Source organism: Columba livia, chromosome 4 (assembly GCF_036013475.1).
Source record: "Columba livia isolate bColLiv1 breed racing homer chromosome 4, bColLiv1.pat.W.v2, whole genome shotgun sequence".
NCBI classification, from domain to species: Eukaryota; Metazoa; Chordata; class Aves; order Columbiformes; family Columbidae; genus Columba; species Columba livia.
Genome location: NC_088605.1, coordinates 35,679,182 through 35,705,785, shown reverse-complemented (window position 1 = coordinate 35,705,785; position 26,604 = coordinate 35,679,182). Strand labels below are relative to the sequence as shown.

The 26,604-nt window shown below is 34.9% G+C and overlaps 1 protein-coding gene across 21 annotated transcripts in view; it reads left to right on the top strand.

The window, feature by feature from the left end:
* TENM3 (teneurin transmembrane protein 3) overlaps positions 1 to 26,604 on the top strand; it is a 1,347,463-nt gene that overhangs the window by 736,165 nt on the left and 584,694 nt on the right. For all 21 annotated transcript variants that reach the window (XM_065061257.1, XM_065061277.1, XM_065061276.1 and 18 more), the window contains one exon: positions 7,633 to 7,790. The gene's annotated coding sequence lies outside the window, so the exon portion shown is untranslated. The remainder of the gene's footprint in view (positions 1 to 7,632; positions 7,791 to 26,604) is intronic.

Sequence of the window (26,604 nt, the reverse complement as noted above, 5' to 3'; positions counted from 1 at the left end):
TTAGATTTTATAGGTCTCACTTCACAAACTGTAATAAAGATCCTGTAACAAGCTAGTCCTTAACAGTATATCAGGTTGCTCAAAAATCCAGTAAAGGCTTATCTGGTTTTTAATTCTTTCAGCTGGTTTAGACAAGCAAAAGTTTCATTTTTCCTAACTGAACACGATTTTATAGCACCCATTGCAGTTGTACTACAATGCTACAGTTCTAAATCATCAATGTACTACAATACTACAGTTCTAAATCATTATAGCCTGATACAAGCACAATACTACAGCACTTGTAGTATTACCTTTGTGCCTTGCTCTTTATCACATGGGTTTGCCCCAGTCTGTCTTCAGCCATCCCACCATCCAGACCTGCTACTTAAATTATTTCTCTCTTTGCAGCAGTGGGGAGAAAAGCAGGACAGTCTACTCCTGGCTTCCCTGAGTGGGTGGAACAAACCTAAAAAAAAAAAACAAAACCAAAACTGAACAACAGCCAAAAAACACAGGAGAAAGGGAGCAGAATTTCCACAGATTCCAGAAAGGGAATACATGAGGGAGGAATGGGGCACAGAAAGAGAAACAGGCATACACTCCCAAGGATACAGAGAGAACTGGAACTGTGGGTTACAGCCTGCAACTTGGAAAGAAACCTCCTGGGGGAAGATTTGTTCCTCCAGCAAGTTAAATCACCTGGCAAGCATGAGAAAAAGATGCTCACATCTTCCCCATCATCACAACGTACAGAGAGATATTACATTGCAGTAAGTGACCCTATTGCAAAGTCTGGATTTTTTTCTTTCACTATCCAGAAAAATGCCAAAGGGTATTACCCTGCTCTGACTTGTGATTACTAGTGAAGAAAAGTTAATTTAAAGGAGTATTTGCTTTCCTTCACTTGATACATTAGCCAGCCAACCCACCTGGGGAAGTACTAATTTATTACTCTTTTCAGGCTGTTGTCAAGGCAGCACTCCAATAGCAGGTTAAATGCTTAAACGGTGCTAAAAAGTAGCATGGAAAAGGTGTGGTAGCCTTGCTTAATCATCTCCTTGTTGATAAAGTTAGGAAACATTTCAGGTTTAATGTCTTAGCTCTGCATCCTTAAATCTAAACTGCATCCTTAAATCTAATGGGGAAATACATGTTTGAAGACATCATGTTTATACGGAAGATTTGCTCATTGTTAGAAAAATGACCTCTGACAAGGTCATTGTGTTGCCTGAGAGCCACTGAAGTTATGTAGCAGAAAGAGTCACCTTTATAATGTGACACAGAACAGGAAAGACATGGCTAAGAATTACAATGTTATTCAGCATTATATGTTGCAACCCCCAAAAAGCTGATGTTACAGAGAAAAGAGTTAAATGTGCCAAGTTTATTGGGAAAGAGCCGCTAGCCATAGAAGGAGCTACTTTTTGAGTTTATAGTTGAGGCTGCAGCAACCTTCTGCTGTAGGCAAAAATGCTGCAGTGGAAGCTTTTTACAGAGAAGTTAATGTGTAGAACAGGTGACAGGTAGATCTTTCTCAGAGTACCAAATATGTCCTGGTCACTCATGTTCTATAGATGCAAAGTTAAGGGGATTCTGAGCCTGCAAGCAAGAGAGATCGTAAAAGGAACTGGAATTAATTCACCTGCACATACTGCAGACTATCAGTGTAGTACATAATATATCTCAATCTACCTGTCTGCTTCTCAGAAAATAAATTATAGCTGTTGTTTATTTTCTCATTATGACATTTAGGGAGTATGCCAAGGGTGTACTATATTAAAAGCTGTTCCAGGAGACAGCAATACAAAAATAAATGTAATGATAATTCAGATTTCTTAAAAAAAAAAGATGCCCTTTAGCATAGTTTTTTTCTTCTACAGCAGAAGGAGTTAGGCAAGGTAAGGCTACATCTCAATCCAGATCCTGTTCTTTCAGTTGTAATTTAGTTTTTATCCCACAGATCATCCGATGATCAGATGGATTCACATATATAGCCTTAATTGCAAGGCTTGAGTATATAACTTGCCAGCAAGAAAAAGAGGATAGGTGGGGCTTCTTTTTTTTTTTTTTTTTTTTGTGAACTTGGTACTTGCACAGTAGATTATGGTTTTAATTACAATTTGACTTGTTGGTATATGATGATGTAATTGGCCTATGTTTTCAATAACTTCTGCAGGCAGGAATAAAATATCCAGGCATTGATGGCCAGCTCACGGCTTTCAGTACTAGACTGAAAGCGTCTGACACAGCTGCTGTCATTTTTTTTTCTTTTTTAATGTTGTGTATCATCACTTTAACATCAACAGTACCAAAATGCCCTTAATATTCTTCATATAATTTTTGCCTGCAAATTTACTGTGATACTGCCTATAATGATAGGATGTAAACTATTTCTTACTAAATCAATGTTATTTTAAGCACTCTTTGTAACCTTAAATAAAAGTGTAGCATCTATTTAGGACAGTATAAAGTGATTCTCCAGATGGCTTGATCATGACAGATAACCTTATTTACTGTTGTGACGGTACAGGGGCAAGCTGCACCTGTGGTCTCTTTCCCAGTCTGTCTTGCAGGCTGTTTTTTCTAGCGACAGCCCTTACCAGCACTTCTGCCGAATTGAATCCAGCGGTTGACCTAACTTCAGAGTACATCTCTGCTGTCAGCTTCTTGCCCCAGTTTCATGCCAATCAGAACCTTATGCTTCCTTTATGCATCCTTTACAAGTGTTTCTTTAGATAGAATATGCCACTGTTTCCTCTTTTATTTTACTGTTCTTAGTCCTGATCCTAGGACACTGCTCCGTCTTTTGCTAGGGTCAACCTAGTGAGCCCAGGTGTAAGTTTTGTTGTCTCAATGACACATTTCTGTAAGGTTTTGGATCAAAGAGTTACAAAGCCATGTGGTATCCATTCCCTGCAGAAACACGTCACTCGTATAGAAGAGGTTGAAGATCATAATACGTTCTCTTGCCCAGGTCAGTGGAACATAATAACATGACTTGTGCACAAATATGTATGACATGTTGCTTAAAACGTATTATTCTCTCAAATCTTTCTTGTTGCATTCCCAGTTTCATGCCTGCACTGTTTTTTTCCAGTGCTGGCTTTCTTCCTTTCTATGTGATATTTGTTAACATTTTAATATCTTTTTGATACTAAAATTCCAAATAGAAAAACAAGTCTCTTAATCTGCCTGAAGTCAGACAGATAGAAATTTCTCAATTAGCAGTTCTTTTAAGTCTCCCTAAATAAGTCTTGGTATTTCTAGATCTTATCTATGCTAATTGTTTTTGCTAGCAAAGTTTTATCCAGCCAGCTAGAATGATATCAGTCAGCCAGACTGCAGAACACAACATGTTTATAAAATGTTATGGGTATCTCCTTTGTCCCCCACAATTAATAAACCTTTTTATATTACAATGATATAATAATACAAGAAAAATACCATAGTATTCTTGTCTTCTTCGGTTCTTTACAATGTAATAACGTAATCAAAGAGAAATAAAAATTTCCCAATCAATAATGAAAAAATAGAAATTTTGATATAATTACTTCTGTCATATTTCTTCTGTGATCCTACAAACTAACATAGAAATTGAGACCAGGAAAGTTAAGAAAAAATTGTTGACTAGAAAGGCTAATTGGGTAGCAAAACAAGGCAGAAAAATGCTGAAACCAAAGTTATCACATACAGGTGTATCCTAATTTAAAACAAACTCTTCTTATATTCATTAGAGTCAGCAGTGGTTGTTGTCTTGACAGTAGAAAATATTGTGGTAGTGCTGTCTGATTAATAACTTCCATTCGCAATCTGAGCGTTGCTGACTACAATGGAATGATTTTCAAAGAGACTCCAATGCTGCACAATAAATGGATGGATTTCAGGAAGAAGGGAAGGCTTGATCCGTACACAAGGCTGACCATAAATTGCTGTGTTTTGTTTTGATATTATTAAATTTCATTTAAATTTATATTATTTTTTCTTTATATTTTTCTATTTTCCAGTGTTTTCTTATACACTTCTATACAGTTCTTGCATAAATATTTATGTGACATCACTACCATTTCAGCAGAAACTGTTGAAGATTACAAATGTTAATAGGGTTTAAAACCCAGATATTATGTTTATTGCTTATCTCCACCCCCTGTGTGAGCCTATTGATATTCAAATTTAATTTTAGATTATTTCAGTGTTTTTCAAGAGTGATCAGTTTGATCTTTCATCAGTTTACAAAGACTGGACTATGTTCCTCAAATTTCAAACCCATTGCCTCTTTCTAGATTGAATGGCAAGTATGTATGCTGGAGGTTCCTCAGTTCTGACCACACATAAAAGTTTACTTGTAGGAAACTTTCAGAGATTTTATTGAACTGTTAGCTTATCTGTAACCAATAACATATGGATGATGGGAAATGTATCAATACTTTATCATTGTTCTGATCTTTTTGAGGAAAGAAGAAGAAATAATTAAAAAAAAAAAAAGTAAGGCAGGATAAAATTAACACAAATAGAGCAATTCATTTTTTCCCAAAAAGGCTAAAGTATTAACCATATGAAAGATGATAAATACACTAAAGTATGAATAGGAAAATATTTGTAGTTTTTTGTTAGGTATTTTGCATTTGGGAACAGAAAAGGCACTGTTCAGTAGCAATAGGAATCAGGAGCTTTACACAATCCTGTCCATCAGCATCTGGCTAATGTTAAAAGAGTTGGGAAATCCCTGCCCATATCTTCTGTTAGACCTGTATCTACAAAACCAGATGTTAATGTTACACCAGAAATTTAATTATAATACTAGGTACCACTATAATTCAGACTGTAGGATTAATTGCTAGTAAGTATAAGTACTTACAAACGTAAGTACTTAACAACATGTTAGGAGCCTTGGTGCTCAGCACTCCCACTATAACAAGTGGAAAGACAGAAGCTCTTTTAAGTCTGGATTGAATTCTGGAGTTACCTTTCCATTTGTCCATTGACCACAGAGGAAATTTTGGACAAAACTTCAAACTTTCAGTCTTCAATAAAGAGCTCAAAGTTGTCCAAGAGAGTGCTTGAAGTAATTTTAGTCTTGTTCCTCTTTCTTATTGTCTGTGCAATATAATTTAATTGTTGTATGGCGCTCTTTGTTCTTAAGAAAGATTTTGTAATTACCTTTTTTTATTGTCCTTTTCATGTGAATTCAGCTATCTTCAAAAGTTATTTTAATAATAATAACAAGATACCATGTGGTTCTCCACAAGTTTCATGTCAAATATTTAGTACAACTGTGTTGACATTCTGCCAGGCTCTTGGTGAGAGCTGCTTGTAAGAAGTCATGTTGTTGAATTTGCTTCACTTTAAGGCAGGTCACAAATCTCAGTCACAGTTCAGTAGATCATCCAGATTTTATTGTCTGAGTTAGCCTCTTTTATGGCTGGCTTCCAGTGCAGCATACTGGAGGGTGAGTTCAGAAGAGGCAAACGAGGAAACATGAAGTAAAAGACTGAGAGGGCACCATGCTGCTAACATGCAATCTGTACTTCACTAGCAGTCCTCTGGTTCCATTCTTGGCATTGTCCCTTGGGAAAAACATCAAATTAAACTGTTATAAAATTTGCATCATTCTTTAGAGGAACACAGATTATCTGTCTGTTCTGGAGTTTAGAATGTCTGTCATACCTGTCTTCCTCTTAATCAAGAGAAGTAGCTCACAAGAAATGTGCTAAACATGACTAGGAGATGGCAGAAAACAACACTCTGCTTCAGTTAAGAGAATACAAGTGACAAACCCTTGATAAATTCTTTTCCCTTTCCATTTTAAAATACCTACCTGTGGTACCAGCCAACATTAAACATGCCCTTTCCTGAAATCTATCATCATGTTAAAAGGAATTTATGTCTACAAATAAGTAGATATTAGATTTATTAATATGCATATGTCCTCAACAGTAGGTTATATTCTATTGTGTACTGTAATACCTCAGTAACAATTCACAGAATAAAAGTTGAAATTTTAAAATATCTGTTTCATGGCTAACATTTTCAAGGTTGTATTTCTGTGTATTTGATGGTCTGATAGTCTGTCTGCTCACTGAAATCTTCTACTAAACACAGTAATATTCCTAGTCAGAAAATTCTGGAGAGTGCTTCTATGTTTATTGTGTAATAAACAATTCCTGGCTGTAATCATAGATGAGAAAGCATTTGGGCAAAAATTGTTATAAATATTCATTAATAACATTAACACAAATTTTCTGAATTACATTGTCATAAATTATTGTCCACATTTTTCTGAATGTCTTTAAAAGACTGATTGCTCCCTCCCTATAGTATTAGTTTCATCACATACTGACATTTAGAAAAAAAAACAATTTTAAAACTCTACCAGTGATAGCTACACCTTTTTGTTCTTGTATTTGCTGCTGGTTTTCATTACCCATTAGGTATATTGATTAGCTAGGAAAATTATAGGATGTGTTTTAGAAAAAAATTTATGTCTTTAAAAGGTATTTAGAAATACCTTAGTAAAAGACCCTGAAATATAATCACAATAAAGAATGTCATGACTCTTGTTCTGCTATTCTAGGATGCATAGTAAATATTTTCCTGTTTTTGACATTCCACTCTTTTTCAGTGCAATAACTTTTAACTATTAATTGTATCATGTAATGTACACGTTAGCTTCAGTCCTTCGATAAACTACAATATTTGGAACACTAAAATCCCATTTTTATGAGTATTTTTTCTTTTCTATTTCCATATTAGAACTAGACATTTTATTGTTTTCTTATCTAATCCTTGGTTTGTTGTTGGGTTTTTTTGTTGGGTTGGGGTTTTTTTGTTTTATTTTGGTTTGGGTTTTAGTTCATTATATCTCTTATTTCAGCCATTGACAAACAAGTTGTTTCTTGTTCTCTAGAATGTAAACTTACTTCTTCTCTACATTTTACCCCTTTTCATGCCTGAGTTATTAGCTGACATGTTTATTTTCCAGACTGGCTTTTAAAATTTGTTTTCCTTCCTTTAATTTATAAATGATATAATCAATTATTTATACATTATTTCCCTAGTGAGTCCTAGGCAGAATACTTGATTGTCCTCAGATAAGTCATGCCATGAGGAAAATGCTCTTGGGCGGCTGACACCAGTTAGCCAAGACCTCTCCTGAGCCTTGACGTGTCCAAGGGCAGCCAACAACCGCCCACATACCCTGTCACTCAGGGAGTGAAACCGATACATTGGCTGAGCCGATTCTTCCCCTTTTGCTGAGCTTGTGTTGTTTGGCTATTGCATGGGCAGTCAGAAGGTAGCATGGACAAAAAAAATGGCTATGAGAAAGAAATACAATCTAACTCCAGCTGTGTAGTAGCCTTCCCTCAACATCAGCTCTGCACCAAAATTTAATAAGGGTCTAATAATCACACTGGCATTCATACAACCTGGCTGAAGTTTGAGTGGTGTCCACACAGTATTATAGAACTTGTCCAATTTTCCCATTCAGACTTATGTACACAAAAATACTTTTGTATTCTGAAGTACAAGCAAGAGATTAGTGTCCTTCGCATTGTCCCATAGCTGTTCATTTTTTTTAACTAAAGAACTAGTTTTATAAGAAATGACATACTGTCGTCTAGACTCTAATTAAAACTTATTTTTTGTCCTTAGGTGTAGTGACTACTCTTCTGAGATGAGCTCTTAATTAATGCACAGAGATTCTGAAAGCCCCACCTCTCAACAGTAATGACTGGCATCCAAGGATATATAAATTACACTAATTGAGCTTTCAATTTACACATTTTTCTGCAGCCAACTCATCAGAAAAGGTAGGAGAACAGACCAGCATAAGAAAAGTTACTTTGCTGTCATGTGTATTTTCCTGATGGGGGAAATCTTGCAGAACTTTTGAACATTTATTACCAAGAGTGTCAGCTCTTTAGGTTTTAGATGTAACACTTGCCTTATTGTGAAAATTAGTATTTTTATTTCAGTGGTGTAAATTTGAATGATGACACAGTATTCACTGTTCAAAAACAAGCATACCTTACAAGTCAATGGCCAATGCTTTGGATCACAAATAGAGTTGCATAATAATATATACTTTCTGAACAGAAGCTGATTGGTATTAAAATGAGATATTTCACAATGTATGTGGTGTTTTATCTGTAAATGTTCTCTTAATTTTTGACCCACAGTCAAAAGCACAGGTTTTGTAGTATTTATTAAATGATTTGTTATTTCTAGGATTCAATGTAGTACTTCAATAATGAACTTCACTTTGCATTTAATTTAACTCTATATTATTCTGGAGTCAGTTAAGATTAAATCACTGAAGCTGTTGAACAAAGTCCAGTATTCCCATCTGGACTGAAGTCCATTGAAACAAAAAATACTGATAAGAACATGGTGGATGGAGGGGAGCCAACAAAAAGAGCTGGAATGTATCAGAGAGGTATTCAGCAAAAGGAAAGTATTGCAAATGGTGTATAGGAAGTACTAGAAGCAGTCAAGGAAAAAGAAAAATGAAAATGAGGCCAAACATATGCCTACATAAAGATTTATCTATGTTTTAAGCAGTAATCTAGAGTATAATAATAACTTATTCTTTCTTGGAAATCAGTTTTTTTCTGACTGTGTTTTTGTTTGACTGTCTGGATAGCTTAGAATACTTTAAAATGAACTTTATTCCCTATTCATAACTCTAATTTCTGCTGACTTATAACAAATTTCAGTGAAAACTGAGCTCTTGAAATAGTCATCAGGCTTTCATGAAAAAAAATCTGTCCAATTGCAGTGTTTATATATAGCATTTTCCTGGTATCTGTACTCTTTTTTAGAGGGAAGCATTCAAGGTGTTGGGAAAGAGTCATATCGCAGAGATAATGTTTTAGGATTCTAAAAACAAGCCAATGGTTTAATTGACAGTGCTAAGCTTGAGGGCTAGAGGAATTACACTTCCTTAGGGAATATCCCTACTGGATTAAAGTATAAATGCTTACCGACTTCTCCTTAAATCTGGAATAGAAACAGTTCTAGCTGTTTGTATCTAGATGAAAAGTGATCAGATCTAGGACAAAAAAAATTGAACATATGTATACGTGTGGACCGGGGACTGTTTAACTTTTGAGTTGCTTTACTCCTCAGCTACAGCCCAAACACTATAGAGCAAGGGACTGAAAGGAAAACTAAACCCAGGACTGCGTAAGGCAGGTGCTGGACACAAAGAGGTCACATCAAAGCAGTGCACTGACTTGGAACATCCCATTTGTGTACAATAAGGTTGTCCTCTGCAAGACTACAGAAGAAAACAAACTGGGAGTATGGGAGCAGAATAGCTTAGAGTCCAGGCCTTCGTAATTCTTTCAGTTAAAATATGAGGACGAAATGAAACAAAACTTCTATTTTGGAGTACAGACGCATAAATAGAGGCTAGAGAAGAAAAGGAAAAATAAAGACTGAAGTATACAAAAGGTGCCTATTCTAAATGCACTTTGTATCTAGAATAACTTCCTACTCTTAGCTTAGTGCAAAACTATTAATATATATTTTATGAGTATGTAATTTCATCTTTGTGATATAACTCTTTGCCCAAAGTAACCCATTGCAAACTTTTATATTTACCTATAATTTGTAATGTTACTGTGATTTCCATATTGCATGTATGGAGACATAACATCTAGGTATTAAGTACATTTTTATCTGTATTCCTGTGGAAATTGAAAGAATAAGTACTCTAATTTGGCTGCTTTGAGAATGCTGAATTGTTTAAAAATTGAACACTTTGGTAGAACCAAAATGTTTTAATTTGCTAAGGAGAACAAAGATGCTTCTGTACAACATGATACAGCCGCAAGTCTGTCAGGTCTAACTTCATTATCACACCCTCAGAATTTGTGTAGGTGTTTTTGGTTTTTTTTCTGAAATGATAAAAACTCCCTAAGTTTCACTAGACTGCATATATATGGAAACAACTATTAACAGGAAGCATATGCATACATTCAGAGTCTTGGCAGCTGTTTTAAACTGGAGTTAAAATGTGTTTTGTGCTAATTCAAAATAATAGTTCTATCTATAGCACCAGCTTTAAAGATCATAGCGAATGTCAGATCAGCTGAGGCCAATGTTTGCTTCTTGCTTATGATAATCAATTAGACATTAATGATAGGTATTTCATTTTGAGTAGCTGCAACAATAAATTATTCTCAGGGTAACATGGTGGAGCCTAGTCTCCTTCGGCTTTTGGAACCAATGAAATAACAGAACATCAGTCAAGTTAATAAAGTGTGCCCTCATTACACATTCTGCATCTGTACATAAACTGCCAGCAATATGATCAAAGACTGCAGCTGTTTCAGTTATATCACAGTCACATCATAGACATTTTATAGTTGTAGCAGAGAGAGAGTTCCAGGGACAACCCAGTCACCTTGCAGATATACAGAGGTTAGTGGAACCTCAGTAAATTGCTCATTGATATTTTGTGAAACTGGTAGCATATCTATTAGGTATGGTATATATTATTTCCATGTTATTTTGTATGCATTGCCTCTACATCTTCTCAAAAAATCCAAGCTTTTATTCGCACAGAACTTAAAGAGTTCCACGCTTGCATAATTTAATTTTGAATTGGTAGTTGTTAAAATAAAGGATTTTTAATAGCCAAATGACTGTGTTGTGTTGCACACTTTCAGGCCATGTGAAGGCATTAATAAAATATCTAACATTAATTAAATAATTATAATGTAAACTGTAATATAAAAGTGTGTTTTCATAGCTGTTGAAACGTTTTTCCATTTCGCCTCATGGAGGAGTGCTTCACTTAAGTCAATTGACTTTTACAAAAGTAGAATTTCACCTAATCAATTTTTAGTAATAATCAGTGTGTTTTAATAACAACTTATTACCTTTTCTGTATTATCAGGTTTCAGTATGAGAAACATCAGACAAGGAGAGATCTTAATAAGAAAGGAATTATTCCTGAAAAAGATGTTTTAAGAATTATTTAATGTTGAATACACAATATCAAACTGCTATATTGCAAGAAAACTAAACCGGCAACTTCTTTGTCTGGAAATTTACAGACACTGTGACTTCAGCCTCATATTGGTTTAGTTCCACATGAGAATTTGCCCAAATAGTGAAACTTTACAGTTTAGGTGGCTAAGCAGTACAACAAAATACAGGCAGCCAGCTAATCCGATATTTGAATTTTAGTATTTTTGCAGGAATTAATTGCTGAAGCATAATGAAGAAAAAAAAAAAAAAGCCCAAGTTTACTTAGGGAATAGCTCTATACAAAAAAAATTCAACTTTATCTTCTTAGCTACTCTTCCTAAACGTATTCCTTACACTTCACAGAAGACTAAATGTGTGTATTTGTTCTGGTAACTTCCAGTGCCTGTACAAAAAATAATAGGTTGTAGAACTAAAATATGTTAGGTGTGATAATAATCTATTATGGTAACAGTCAAATTGCTTGTCATGTCATGAAGGGTTATGTTTTAATTAAGCAATAAGGCATGACAGAGTGTGAATTACAATGTAATAATTCTTGTCTAGTGTATTGTCAGGCAAGAGGCCAAAGGCCTAGTGCCACTGAATGCTGCAGGAATGAATTATTATGCCGTAATTTAAACAATGTAATATCATATTGCAATAACTGTAAAATATAACATTTTGAATGAAAATAATACAAATTATATATTTTCCATACCTAGTTACTCCCTCAATAAACTATTTTATTGCCAAGACTATCACAGAAAAGAGAGATTTCTATTTAATATCGTATTTAGATTTAGATGGCAATTAAACTCTAAAGACAATTGTTTCCAGGAGATCTGAACGATGCAATTTTGATACAATTTTTCAAAAAATAAGCAGATGTACAGCTCTGAGGAATAAATGTTCCCTAATTTTTTCTTCTTATTGGACAGAACTAGTGTACAACTCTTAAAGTAAGAGCTTTGTGCAACTGGTCTTACCTAGGAGCTTTGCATCCGCTAAGGAGGTTTTGTTATTACCTTTACCTTTTGAAAGAACAATTTTTCTTTTTCCCATTCTTCCTTATTGACACCTTTTCAGAAGACTCCACATTTATAAAGCCATTCAAATTCATCTCTCAGACTAACTGTTTTTTAAAAAAATGTGTTTTCTGTAATTTTTTACCCTTATCATCAAAGAAGACATCAATAGGAAGATGACTAAAACACAGGATTGTGAGATTTCCTATTATATTTCTCAGCCACAATGAATAAAATCGGAGATACTGTAAATAGTTGGAAAAGTTGAAAAAAGTTATGAGCTCTGATATTTTCCTGCATTTCCATTGACTATGTGATATAGGTAGCAAAATCCACGTGGATAAGTCTTACGTTACTTGATGTTTGCCACTGCTAAGAGATCAGACCTTATTGTCCAGTTTGCAAAGCTGTTTCACAGTTCATGTGCCTGATGGGGAAAGTTTCAGCAGGTTCCCCGCCTTAATTGAGATGCGTGTGCAGTTTCCTGCTTGAGAGAAATTGGAAGCCTCATCCATTGACACATGGATTTTTTTGTAGCTGAGCAACATCAGACCCTTTTTCTTCTCAGTAAGAGACTGAGTAGAACCGGACTAAAATGTGGGGGTTTTCTCATAATTTTACATAGCTTTTGTAGCAGTGATGTAAATTGAAACAGCTTCTGGAAGCCACAGGTCTGCTGTACAGTATCACTCCAATCTAAATCTCTGTGTTCCATGGGTTTTTAGTTGCATTTTCATGTTCAGTCTGAGGCTGACTATTGTCTGATGCACAGACAGAAAATTGCTGTTTGGCTCATTAGTTGATTGAAGTTTGTTGTCCTCAAGTAAAACCATAATTTGCCAGTTGACTTAATCACATTGCAGTTAATATATTTCCTTTCAGTGTTGCAATATTTACTATGGTAAAACTAGCAAACAATGTTTAATATTTTTTTTACATCATCAGTTCTGTACTGTAGTGCAGCTGTAGTAGTAATAGTAGACCTCATGTAAGAAGAGAGTTAGTGTTTGGGTCGGTACATGAATAAAGAGACAACTTTTTTCCATAACATTTGAATTACAAGCAAATTTGCCTTCAAAGGATTCTTTGTACACTACGAAAATCTGTCACTATGACAGAGTTCACAGGAGGAAGCAATTGGTTTAATTTTCACAACAGCTGAGTAGCTTTTTCTTCCGTCCAAGCACAATTCATCAAAAAATAAAATATATTGCACTTCTGATATGGTTTACTACAGCCATTTGAGGAACTTGCCTTTGATTTCATACTGATTAGGAGGGCATTTTTACTTGTTAGCGTTCAGCAAACTGTCATCTTTAATCTGAGACAGCAGTCTAGATAAGGATTCACAGCGATTATTCAACACTAAAGCATTTTTAATGCCTGTAACTCCTATAAACTGATATTTTTTTACTTACTGTCTCTGTTTTTATAATACACAAATTTGTATACTCCATAACTTTAGCAGAAAAATGAAACAGCAAGAAAGAATGTTTGTCCAAAAGATAACAAACTGCCAGTTGAAGTTTCTGTTTTTCAAAATAGTAATGCTTTTGAGATTTGATTAGCAATGACATATTATATGACAAAAGAAGGAAAAGGTTTTAGAAATGGAAACTAAAAATAGTTGTGCGGTAATTTAATAACCTGGCAGATTTTATTCCATCTGTTAGGAAGAGTTTGAAAGCCATTTCCTGCTGCCACTCACACGGCAGAAGCTTCAGAGTTCAGAGATGGAATCAAATACCTGATGTGAAAATCTGCTATTATGATTCATATCCAAAGATTCATATCAATATCCTTGCCTAGAACATTGTATATGGTTATTAAAAAAAAAAATATATATATATATATATAATCTAAAAGTTTAGGATTATTATTTATCTCATTATCAATGAGATAATGAGTAGTATGTGTAGTGTAAACCTGTAGCTGATAAACTGGCCTCCCGGTCCATAAATAAGTACTGGCAGTGATGAGTTAGCAGCAGCAACCCACACGTATCTGTATACAGCTGGTTAGGAACTATAGCTGGTTATTTCTTGATGATATTTCACAGGTGTTGGATAGATACAAAAAAAAAAAAATAAAAAAAATAAAAAAAAATAAATTTTTGTCTTTAGTGACAGAAAATCTGTAGCACTCCTGGTAATGTTTATCTCATTGACAGAATCCAACAACATAGCTTCTCTTCACTGGGACAGTCAGAACATAAGTTAGAGTGGACATGGGTGAGTGGTACAAGACATTGTAAGCACTATAAACTATTTTTACACAGAGGGTCTTCTACATTTGGTCATTCATGACAAGAGTCTAAGGGAGCACTGAAGCTTCACTGGCAACTTGGCCTTTATTTTTTTATTTTCTAAGCTGGTCAGAGGAAGCACCGATAAGTGTGTTTATATCTGAAAATGTAAAAATAATCTACCTTTCCATTAAATAACATTTTCATGAAAAATTAAAGCCCTTATGTAATGCACTTTCCACCCATTCACACATTCACATGCTTTTTGCAAGTTTTAAAATGCTCTGGTCCTAGACTATGTTTTATTTTACCTGAAGTAACTTTTTAGAAAAGAAAATGAAATTGTTCATTTTAATCACAATACAAAGGAGTACTGACAATTGTAGCTGTGCTTTTTCATATTTGTCTTTTTAAAAATTGTAATCCTTAATTTGCAGGAAACATTTCAGGTGTAAGATGAAAGCAGCATGATTATGTATTGAGTTCTGAGCCTTGCATGAGAGGTCAGTCTCCTATTCAGTGATGGTTCTACAGGATGGTCATTTGCTCAGATATTTTCAGAACTGGGCTAGAACCAGGGATCTAAGGGTATAAATCCTCATGCTACATTATTGATCCACCAAGCTATCTGCTCTGTCAGAACATAGTTGTTTTCTACTCAGTTTGTGCAGAATAGATGAGATATTTACAAATACAGATCAATTGAAATAACACCGGTCTTAATGATTTTCACAAGCATAAGCAAATCTCTCATTGTTAAGTTTCATGCTAACATCTTTTATCAGGTTTAAGATTAGCCTGATGAAGTAATTAAAAGTTAATAATACTAGATTACTGTTCTAAAGATGAACTCACAGTGGGTTAACATGTTTTCATATTGAAATGAATTTTTTTGTCCCAGTGAGTAGACCTTGAATTTAATAAGACCAGCTCAAGCAAACAGGTTTCTTCAAGTGCAAAATGTGGTTTGTCTATGTTATCTTGGCTTCTGAAGAAGGATGTGTAACTAGCTACAAGCAGAAGGACTCAAAGAGTTGACTGTAAGTGGAATATGACCTGCAGTCTCAAAAAGTGTATTGTTAAAACCAGCAGGAAGATAGTTTTCTATATAGAACAGCAAAGTTCATAAGTTCAGTTTCATTACATGCATCAGGCACATATGAAGTTTTAATTGGTGCTGATGTGTAACAGGAAGGATTAAGTTTAACCTTTCATTTGTATAAGGTTTATTCTATGTATTTCTCCTCTCACCCTTCCACCCAGCATTAACATTTGGACAGGTATGCCATGTAATACGGTATTTGGCCTTGCCACGCTATCTTGGTATAAACAGATGGAACTCAAATGTGACTCCATTGCATACATGTCCACATTATTACAGTGATTTATAGAAAGAAGTAACAAGACATTCAGAATTTGAATACCTGTTGAAAGCGAGAATCCACAAAAAAAAAAAAAAAGTAATCTTGAAGAAAAAGAATTTAATATTCCTAATGATAAAAAAAATATGACAATTAACAAATAATCTCAGCCATTGCATTAGCATGATTTACCTAATCTTTTTAGTTCCTTTCAACTGTGTATTGAATGATTGATCGGATTAAACCAGATTTTAGCTTTTTCATTTATAAGACAAGATTTTTTTAGATCTGTAACTGTGTGCTGTACAGCCCAAGGTGGCTTGAACAGCCAATAGGAGTAATAGGGGTGATTAAACCTTGTCACAGGGGGTTAGATGTGGTGCTTTCTTCCTACATGACAGGCTGTGACAGTCAAACAGCACTGAAGCAGAACAAACGACGGTGGCAGTTTGCTGTGAGCAGCGCTACTGTCACAGCTCCCGCTAGAAAGCTAAATGCTCAGGATTCAGCTCAGGGAAGTTTCAAATAGACCATGCAAATTCTGGTTTCAAAGATTTCCATACAAATAAGTACTGACATGCATTAACTGCAGAGTGATTGTGTTGTTACGCGAGTGATTGTCCACTGTCTGACTGTGATCAGAGCATGAGTGACACTCTTGATCCATATACATTTGTGCTTAGCTGTTCCTGTTATGGGAAATCTGCCTTCGTTTGAGAGATCTGGTGTACTAATGTCATTAGAGTGAAGGTTATCAATGCTCTTTAATGACTGCATGTGTTTGTCACTCCTAATAACTATGTACAGGATGCTACAAAAACCATGTACCTGACTGAGCCCAGGATAATATCACATATATTCAGATATGTCATACAAGCTTTCATTCCTGAGTAAAAGGGACTGACTGTGTGAAGACTACAGAACAATGAACTTTGAATTTTCAACAGATTCCTTAAAAGGCAAAAGCTAACCAAGAAAATGCACCACCAAATTCAATTTTTTCAAATATAGCATTCCAGGCTTTTTGAACAACAGGAGAGACAGATTTTACAGAAATAAGAAACTAGGCATGTTAGTAGTCCACTTAAGGGAGTGGCATACTATGAATATTTTGTTTTCCTGTTTTAAGCTGCATGTAGACAGCATTCAAACCTAGAAGAGCAGCAGTACTGTGAGCCAACATATGTATTTACATCTATAAAGACGGGTAGAAGGGGTTTGGAAAAAGTTCAAGAGAACCTCTATGAAGTCAGTAGTGAGACAAGATGGATAAGAATATTTTCGTTATTTCAGCATGCATATTTTCTATTTAAAGAAGAGTTATGCTTAGATTTCTTATTGTTCTTACACCAAATAAGTAATCCTGAATAAATTTTGGTTTGAAATTTTCAAGTTTCTGTTCATTGCTGTTCACAATAAGATTAGATTAAATCGTCTCACTTGAGTATGTATGGGTAAGGAATTGAAGGTTACAGCAGTGCAGTTGAGCTTGCACTGAAAATGTCCCTTGCAGAAGGACTAAACCCCTCCTTTTGTACTTGTTTATTTAAAACGAATCCAAAATTTTACCGTTTCTTTTCAGACAATGCATTATTCTTAGAAGATGTGCTTTTCTAATTTTACTAGTCTCTCATAAAAAGCTGGTTAGTAATTAGTTTTTAAACATTTATTTTTCAGCACACTTTTTTTTTTTAATTTCTGCTAGCTCTAGACACTATACATCTAAAGCCTTACATGTGTTGTCCCATTTTCACATATATTTGCATCATGACTGCCCAAACAGAAGCTGCTTTTTCAATTTTAAAATCATTTAAGAAAAGTCCTGTGTTAGTAAGACAAGGATCACCAGAGCTTATCTTAGATCTGGGCATGTGCATCCACTCTTCAGCATGCTTCCCTTGTGCTGCCAGGCATGTTGCCTTCTGGCAACTTCTGAGTTCTGCTTCTCCATTATACCCAGAGCAATAACAACTGTGATAGCATTTACTGGTTGAAATACTGGTATGACACTCCACTATTTCAATACAGGGCATCTTTTTCATTCTGTTCTCTCTCTGGCAAAGCATATAAGTTTTTTCACCTAAGAGATCTATGCTGAAATGTGAGTTCAGTCTCATGGACATACCTGTCCTTTCCTCAGCCCTTTTGCCCTTGTTCCTGGGAGGAATTGAGACATGCTGAGAGGGAAGGGTTTGGAGGCAAAAATGTCTGAGAAACTGCATAGGGAGCATTGTTTCCATCTGGTGAACATTGCATGTTTCGCCAGAGAAAAACTCAGATCCATCTATCTTTTCTGAGTATGTCAGAAGAGGTTGCTCTCTAATAAATATTATCAATGTTCTGAACAGTATTGGGAGTGGTTATGAGATAAAGCAGGACTTTGGCCAAGCAATAGTAAATGAGAAGTCCTTTTGGAACACCATTTCAGCTGCCAGTGCCTTTCCTTCTCACTACTCAGATTTTTGCAGACCCTCAAAGGGTTGGCCAGAGGATGTCATAATCTGGTTAATATGTGTCACAGGGCTGGGACTTCAGCCTTATAAATCAAAACAGGCTTACAAGACAGAAAGAAGATAATGGTTGCCTCAAAAATTGCACTCAAAAAGAAAAAAAAAATTAATCCCAACCTCGACAAGATTAATCTGTTTTATAACTTCTGTCCATGAATCATTACCGAAAATGTAAGATTAGGCATTCGAATACCATTCTGAAAATAAAACCAAAACCAAAACAAACCCAACAAAACAAACAAAACAAAAAACCCTGATGTAAACATTCTGTTAAAGGAAGCCTCTTCTACTCAAATACCAATCCAGAGCATTTTCACAGAGCAGTATAGTTTCTTTAAAAAGCTGCAGTTTTTAAGCAAAAAGGCTAGAGGAAGTGATATCAATATTAATAGTAGATGGTTTTTAATTAGTAAAATTAATAAAATTGACAGCAGTTGAGTATAGCGTAATCATGTTTAGAAAGCTACTCAGCAGTTTGTTTCAAATAAGTCATTAAAGTAACGATTCAGATGTTCTGTCTTGGTTACCCACCACACAAGCAGTTAATAAAAAACATTCCATTTTACTGTTATGAAAGAAAAACTATTTTTTTAAAAAAACAAAGCTGTAAATTACGTTGTGCTGGAAGCATCCATTTTCTTGCCTTCATCACTGCCAACTCCCACTGTTTTCTTTGATAGATGATTTGCAGACGACTATTATTATTTATGTGTTTTACAATTACTACGAATGACACCTCCCCTTCCTCAGCCCTAAGCCACAAATCTGAAATGAATAAATGCTGTTTATTGTGACAGTCTGCCTTTTGTCTGTGGAACAATGACAAACTACACCACTGACAGCCAGTTGCTGTTTTTAACTACTGCTCTCGAGCTCAGTCTTTGAGTGTTCTTCAGAACACAACAGACAGTCTGGAATAAAATAAGTGAAAATGTATTGCATTTGTTTAGCATACTGTGACACCATTGTCCAATACATTGAGTAAACAAGAAGAATAAATTACATAAGCATGATAGGTTTTAGTTCTCTGAATTTCACTGAGATTTGTGGTCGTATAAAAGTTAATATATTAATGCTTTTTAGCGTTAATCATTTTGATATTCATATAGAGAATTGCCTTCTGACTGGTATGGAGTGAGGAGATACAAAGGGAGCACTTTTAATTATTTGTGAAAACTCAGAACATTTCTATTCACTCTGTCTGAGCACTTCAACAGAATTTTGTGAATTTCTGACCTGCAGCTCCCCAGTCTTTAAGAAATGTTAGAATTACCTCTTTAATATCTAGCTGTGCCTTGCAGAGCAGGGTTAGTAAGTAAATCAGTTCTTATATTTTGACTAGAACCTGGCTTCTGTCTAAACGCAGACTAGTAAATATGCCCAGGTATTTATTTGATATCATTTTCTTTAAACCAGAGTTTGCACATGAATGTAGCATTTCATCTTGAAACCAGGTGTTATTTTTTGTTTATGCCTCTTCCTCCCTTACACACACCTGGTGCATATGGGTGCATGTGCACACACACACGTGCAAGCATACAACTACGCTAGTTTATAATCCTCTTTTTTCTGTATTTATGTATGTTTGCGTACATAAATGAGTACTGCACTGTTTTGGTTTTTTTTGTTCCACTATCAAAACACAACAATATCACTAAGGTGTTTGTATTATTGTCATATAGCATTGTTTCATTTTTAATAATGGAAGAGCATATCTAGTGTTTAATTTAAATCTTTATCCAGTGTATAATGTTACATATGCTCAGTATCTGACCAAAAAGGAGTTTTTTCCTGAATTACATTTAGTATACTGATCAGTATAGGTCTTTTAAAATCTTTATCTAGTTTATTTGTGGTGTTTTAAATTTATTTTTCTTTAAGTCAAAGATAATGGAGAAAAGATGAGCAAATTCCAAGTCTGCATTGGCACTGCCAGCTTGTAGAAAAAGTATTTCTAATTAAAAAGTAATAATTTTTCTTGGACATAGTCCTGCTTGGAACTTCCTATAATTTCATACATTAAAATCTGCAGTTCATTTTTTAATTCATATCTCAGATGAATAATTTGCGTTCTCGTCTTCATCTATGTGTATCTCCTTTCTTATTGTCTTTTTTTTCTCCTTTGATTTTCCCTTTGAAGTCCCCTGTACCTGTTTTATTTCTTAGACTTCCTATCTTCCCCCTTGCAGAAACACCTGGATCTATTCTCAATATAGTCTTCTGTCTGTTTAAGAGTGAGATTTATTATTTCCGGTTTTATTTTTAAATACAAATAAAGGCCATGAAGTAGGGAGCAGGGTAGCTTCAGTGTGCACCGATTCTTGTCCTTGAAACAGTCTTTCCTCCAGGATTACAGTTTTCATACTAATGCCCAGTGCACACCCCTGAAAACAATCCATGAAGTAATATAGCTTCTTGTATATCTTTGTCTACTGATTAATAGATAACATGAATTGATACTCAGTTCATCTATGAATCTAACAAAGAGAAATAATATTATTGTATGTTTAAGGTAACTGGTTTGTGAAATTTTTTTGAGGGTAAAATATGGTAAAGTACATTAAAATACAGCGGTGGAGCACTGGAACAGGCTCCCCAGGGAGGTGTCACAGCCCCAAGCCTGACAGTGTTCAAGAAGAGACTGGACAATGCCCTCAGACACATGGTGTGAACTGTCGGGTTGTCATATGCAGGGACAGGAGTTGAACTCTATGATCCTTGTGGGTCCCTTCCAACTCAGGACATTCTATGATAGTGTGGCAATATAAGCATTAAAATATTCAGCTGACTGGCAGGACAAGGGCCTTCTGTGTGTTTTGTGTGGGGAAGAAGTCAGAGTTGCAATTAGCTTTCCAAAGGCTCAATCCACATTAAACTCAAAAGAAAAACTCTTCTAATTCCAGTCTTTCTAGCTTCGTTTTTTATGGTGTTGGACAGCATGAAGTTAATGATTGAATCAAACAGTATAACAATACATGAAATCAAGAACAGGCATATGCGTTCAGTAAAGAAAGCAGTTCTGACATTGTCAGCTAGGTATTCTAATCTAATAGAGAACATTTCAACCTCTTGCATTGCCCCCTGGCTACCAAACACATTCCCATTTGAACAAACAGCAATGTGCTCATTCATACAGCTTAAATATCCTTCCTAAAGACATAAAGTGTGGTTTAGCTATTTCAGATAATATCTAGGTTATGGCCATTATCTAGCTGTAATAAGCTACTCACCATCAGTAGAGCTATCCAAACGTTAATGAGTTCCTTTTGAATCTGGAGCTTAGTTAAGCTTTTATGTCAGTTATTCACAGCTGTATATTGATTTATTTTTTTTTCCTTTCACTATGGATGTTACTAAGATGATTTAAGAAACTCTCCTCATTAGTCATTTCCTGTGTGTTGTAATTGAAGCAGTTATTTATAGAAACAACAGAAAAAAATGTTTACACAAGGACAATGGATTATCTCTCAAAACCTTAATGCAAAGCATGTAGCAATGACTGCTTGTGATATTTAAGATGAAAATCTAACCATCACATGTTCAAAATTAAATAGGTGATTAATGTTGTTTGAATGTATACAGAGAGATTGATAAATACTAGCAAAAAGGTCAGTAAAGCATATGCAACAGTCACAATTTAACAGAGAGATGAGGCTTCTTGCTTGCTGAAAACTTTAGTTAACTACTATGAAAACTTCAGAAAATAAATAATTTGGACTGCTCAAATTTAAGCTTTCAGAAGTGTAACAGTGAATACTAATTATCAGGCTTTACGTTCCTAATGTGATTTTACGCATTATAATCTATGTAGGTATGATAGATTCACACGAACATAAACATTTACTCGAGTTATAATGACCTGATTATGTTCGCTATTTCTCAAATCTATAAAGAAAATGCAGTTTCACCTGTATGGAATAGCATTAAAGTAGCTTGAAACAAGCTACAATGGTGAAACTACCATCCAACAGAAATCTTTCTCATGCTTGTGAAGCTGTTAATTCAGGACAGATGTAGTCACTTGCAGAATAACAGTCCAAGGGGGTGGTACTTCAAAAGCAGAAAGGTTGAGGTTCCTTCATGATAGAAGAGCCATGTGTCCTCCCCAGTACTCCTGCCTAATTGTTTCAGCTGCAAAAGCCAGAGCTGTTTGTATTCAGCCTTCCTCAGCTTCTCCTTTCTCCTCTCTAGTTTAATTCATTGCAGACCCGGACAGCATGAGATCAATGAATGAATCCTGTTTCCAGTGACAATACATTAATTTAAAAATGGGAATGTACAGCCATTCTGACAATCTAGATTTGGTATTCTAATCTAATAGAAAAGCTTTCAGGCACTTACATTGCTTCTTGGCAGCATAAACAAATCTCCATCTGTGAGAATAGTAGTGTACTGATCATATAACTATGCTGTTTATGCTTCAATTTGAATATATAAAGCTGCTTTTCAATTATAAATGTAAGTTCCCTTGGGCCCTGTGGTCACGAGAGATATAAACCAGGAGCAGTAACAAGGAAACTGTGTAGATGACCAAAAAAGAGGCCATTAATTCAGACTCTTTGCATCAGATCAATAATCATAAAATCATTTTCCTAGCCTAGTCACTTAAAGCACCCATACCATTAGACTACATAGGTATTTGCCTTTACAAATTATACTGAGTATTTTTTAACCATTTTTTTCTTTTTTTGTCTGCCACCATAAGTATTCTGTGAATACTATTCTATGCCTTGCATTCATAGATTTTATTGGAATTTTAGCATGCAAATCAACAGCCAAAAGCAGCAGAAGAAACGCAGATGTAGGATTTTACTTGTGACTTGTGACTACGAGACAGTAATTTTGCTGCTAAGTTGCCTCAGAGCTTGCAAAACAATGTAGGAAGCACCTTCTCAACTGTATGTGACTATAATTAATACAGTCACCAAAGTGCAATAAAAAGAAATGTCTCTTAGACCATTTCCAGTGTCAGTTTAATTCCTGATTTTAATCTATAAAGAAGTTACTACATCAGGTCCAAACTAATACAGCAAAACCAAAACCCTCAAACAAGCTGTCATTTTACAGCCTGAAAAGTAAAATGAAAGAAAAATCTCAGCAGCTTTATAAAGTTTGCCAGAGTTTTCTTGTTACTGGTCAATTTTACATACGGAACATCAGGAACCACTGTGAAAGGCATCTATCCTTCTCATTAAATTCATTGTGTGATTTGGTGATGTATTGAGCATATGCAATTTGCATTAATCTCAAGTGTAACAGGGTGCTATATTTTATTGCGTTTTTCAAAAGGACAACTTACAGCTAAATACCAGAAGTCTATTGATGTCAGTGCAAATTACTTACTAAATATTCTCAGAGATTTGCAAATGATTTTTTTGTGTTTTCAAGTCACTGCTTCCTGTGCCTTTCCTAGTAAGGGAAATTACAAAACCAAGATCCGTGTGTGGTCGTTAGAAAGTGAACCTCAGAAAATGCGATTTAAAGAAATGTAATAAAAAATAAAAAGGTTTATCTACAGAAGTTCTTTCTTTGATTAGTTTTTCATCAGCATAAGAAGTCACAAAATATGTAAAACATGTTTTTGCATTCCAGTACTGTCTTCAGAATGCTAGTGTGTTCTCCAAGCACCGGAGCAGTATAGAATTCCCAATACAAAGAGATTTACAGATAAGAAATAAGGGATAAGAAGATTAGAACTAAAATATATGCCATTTTTGTAGAATATATAATGAAACCCCTATTAATATGTAGCCTTGACTATGAAGTTTCAGCATGGATCTCTCAGACTTTGCAAAGGATTTAGAAAATCTTTTTGGAGTAATTACATAAAAATGCAAAGGAAATCTCTTTAGTTTGCCCCTGTTATCTGGCAGAAGCTTACTGAAAATGACAAAAGAAAGAAAAATCTGGAAGAAACCTAAGAATTGCCTTTCTCCAGAACATTCACTGCAAGTGGTGCTGCTAAAAACCTAGAGGAAGGAGCAGTGCACTGAGGAGAAAATATTTGCCGGTGATGAAAGTTCATATGGATTATTGAAGACTAAGGAGAATTGTGAGGAACACCAAAAGAACCTGACGTATCCAGAAAAAGCAAGTTCAACAGTGACCGATTAAATTCATCCTCCCTGAGCAGGAAAGAGCCCACACTGCAGTGAGCGAATTCAAGTATCCTTCATGTGTTGAGGGACTCTGAACTAGACGTAGCCTCTGAGGACAAAGATCTAGGCATTGCTGTAGACAGCTCAATGAAGACATCTGCTTAAAATGTATCAGAGGTCAAGAAAGTGAATAATATTTAGGCTGTGTAGGGAATATTATGGAAAATATTACAATGTTACAAAAATTGATGTACATCCCTACCTCGACTGTTAAATTCCATTTTGGTCAACTCTTTTGTGAAAATTATATACAGAGGAAAAGTGAAGGTTAGATAAGGTCATCTATATTTTCCTCCAGCTTAGAAAGGAGAAAAGTGAAAAGAAATAAAATTCTGAATAGTAATCAGAATCTCAACTGGGTGTTTCCCTTTGTTCAATCTTAAAAAAGATAGCAACTAGAGACACGCTTTTATGAAATGTATGCTTGATCTTTAGTACCTAGCACCTATTATTTCTTTTAATTAGTGATAGAGTGTTTAATTAAATGCTACATGTCTGGGAATAAGAACTGAGCATTTATTACTGGCAGAAAAATACGGAGAAAGCTGAGAAACTTTGTGTTTTTTACAACATGGTATAATCATCTATTGTGTCCTAGAATTGCATCATTCCTGTGTGGTTATAGTTAGAGAGGAGAGTTGGGCATTTTTACTTTCCACTTTTAAACTCAGATGTCTTGTCTGTTGTTTCCTGTTCCCAAATTCATGACATCATGCAGGTTTCATTGGGAAAAAAAAAAATGAAATAGGCAGTTATCAAATATCCCACCGTATTTTTATAAGAAACTACCAGTATACTGAAAAAAAATTTGCTAAAATAAAGCTTTTTAAGAACTGGAAGGTGGAGGAGACTAACTCTTGAGGATACTTGCCTAGATTTCAGTCTGTATGCTGCGGGCAAATACTTTTCAGATTATAGTGACAGAGCCTTGTCAATTCACAGTGGACTAAAAGAAAACCCAGTAGTGAAATGCTCCTGTAGAGCTCTTTCCCAAGTATCATTTCAAAGCACTGTAATATCATTAGCTGACAGTGATTTGAGCCATTTAGAACAGCATGCACACATCTGACTTGTGTAGAATGAAGACTTTAAGGTGGCTAGCAATATGCTTTAGTTAGCATAATGGCTGTTTGAAAAAAAAGACAATTATCAAATAGTTTGTTATGATGTGATAGAAGGAGAGAAGATATAGTGGGAGATACAGTCACAATTATCTGGGCAACTAAACATTAGAACATGAAGGAAAAGAGGAAAAGGTGCAGGACCCATCTTACTACCTTCCTTGGTTTTCTTTATTTCCTTTTTTCACCTTCCTCCTTTCCTTGTTTTCCTTTTCCTCCATGTTTCTACCTACTATTTACTTGAGTTAGAAATGTTGTTATTCTACAAAGATGAAAACTTCTTGATTCACTCTGGTTTTTAAGCTGTTAATTTAGTACTTCTATGTACAATGCTCATTATTTTTTAATAAGTTTTTTTTCTTATTTTCTTGTTCTTTGCTACTAAAGAGTTTAATAGAGTTACTTCTACTCTTCATCTTTACCCTGGGAAAAATACTACAACTCACCCTTAAAGCAATATCATAAAAGAATAAAATCTAAGTATGATGTAATTAAATAATGTCTACATTATAAGTTTTACACAAATATTCTTTATCACATGTAAATGCTTATAAGAAGGATAAGCAAAGGTGGCTTGTCCTGAACGCTATCCGTTTTTATTGCACAATATAAAATAGAAAGATTTTGCCAGACTTCTTTCTTAAACTGTAATTGCACTCTGAGTTAGCATTGCACTTGAAAAAAATGTTGAAAGCAAGAAGTGAAGGAATGAGATGTCTGCTGAAGTATGAGTTGAAAACAGACAGTCACAGGTTTCTGGGCATAAGGAGTATCAGAAACATTTTGAAGAACTGAGGTGTGCTCTCAGCTGTCTGGCAAACTTTCATCTGATAGGTAATGAACTGAGTTAAAATGTCGTAGGTTGGTGATTAATTTTGATTACTGCACTTGCAGTAGTTCTTAAATATCAAGAAGTACACGTAGTACAACAATTCCAAAGAGAACACAAGACTAATCCATTGCAGTCTCATTTCTGAAGTCTTTTATATCTATTCTATAAAAACTATTATTAGAAGAATTATTGAATCAGTTAAATAACTTCACTGATATTTAAATCTGTTTTTCCATTGAACACTGCTATAAAGTAATAAATGCAGGTAAGGGAGAAGTAGAAGTTTAGACACCATCTGCATGTTAATGACTCCCTTTTTGTCATTCTGAGATCTATTATTTAACCAGTCCTTTCAACGTTAAATATGTGTGAAAATGGTTGTTTACGGTCTTA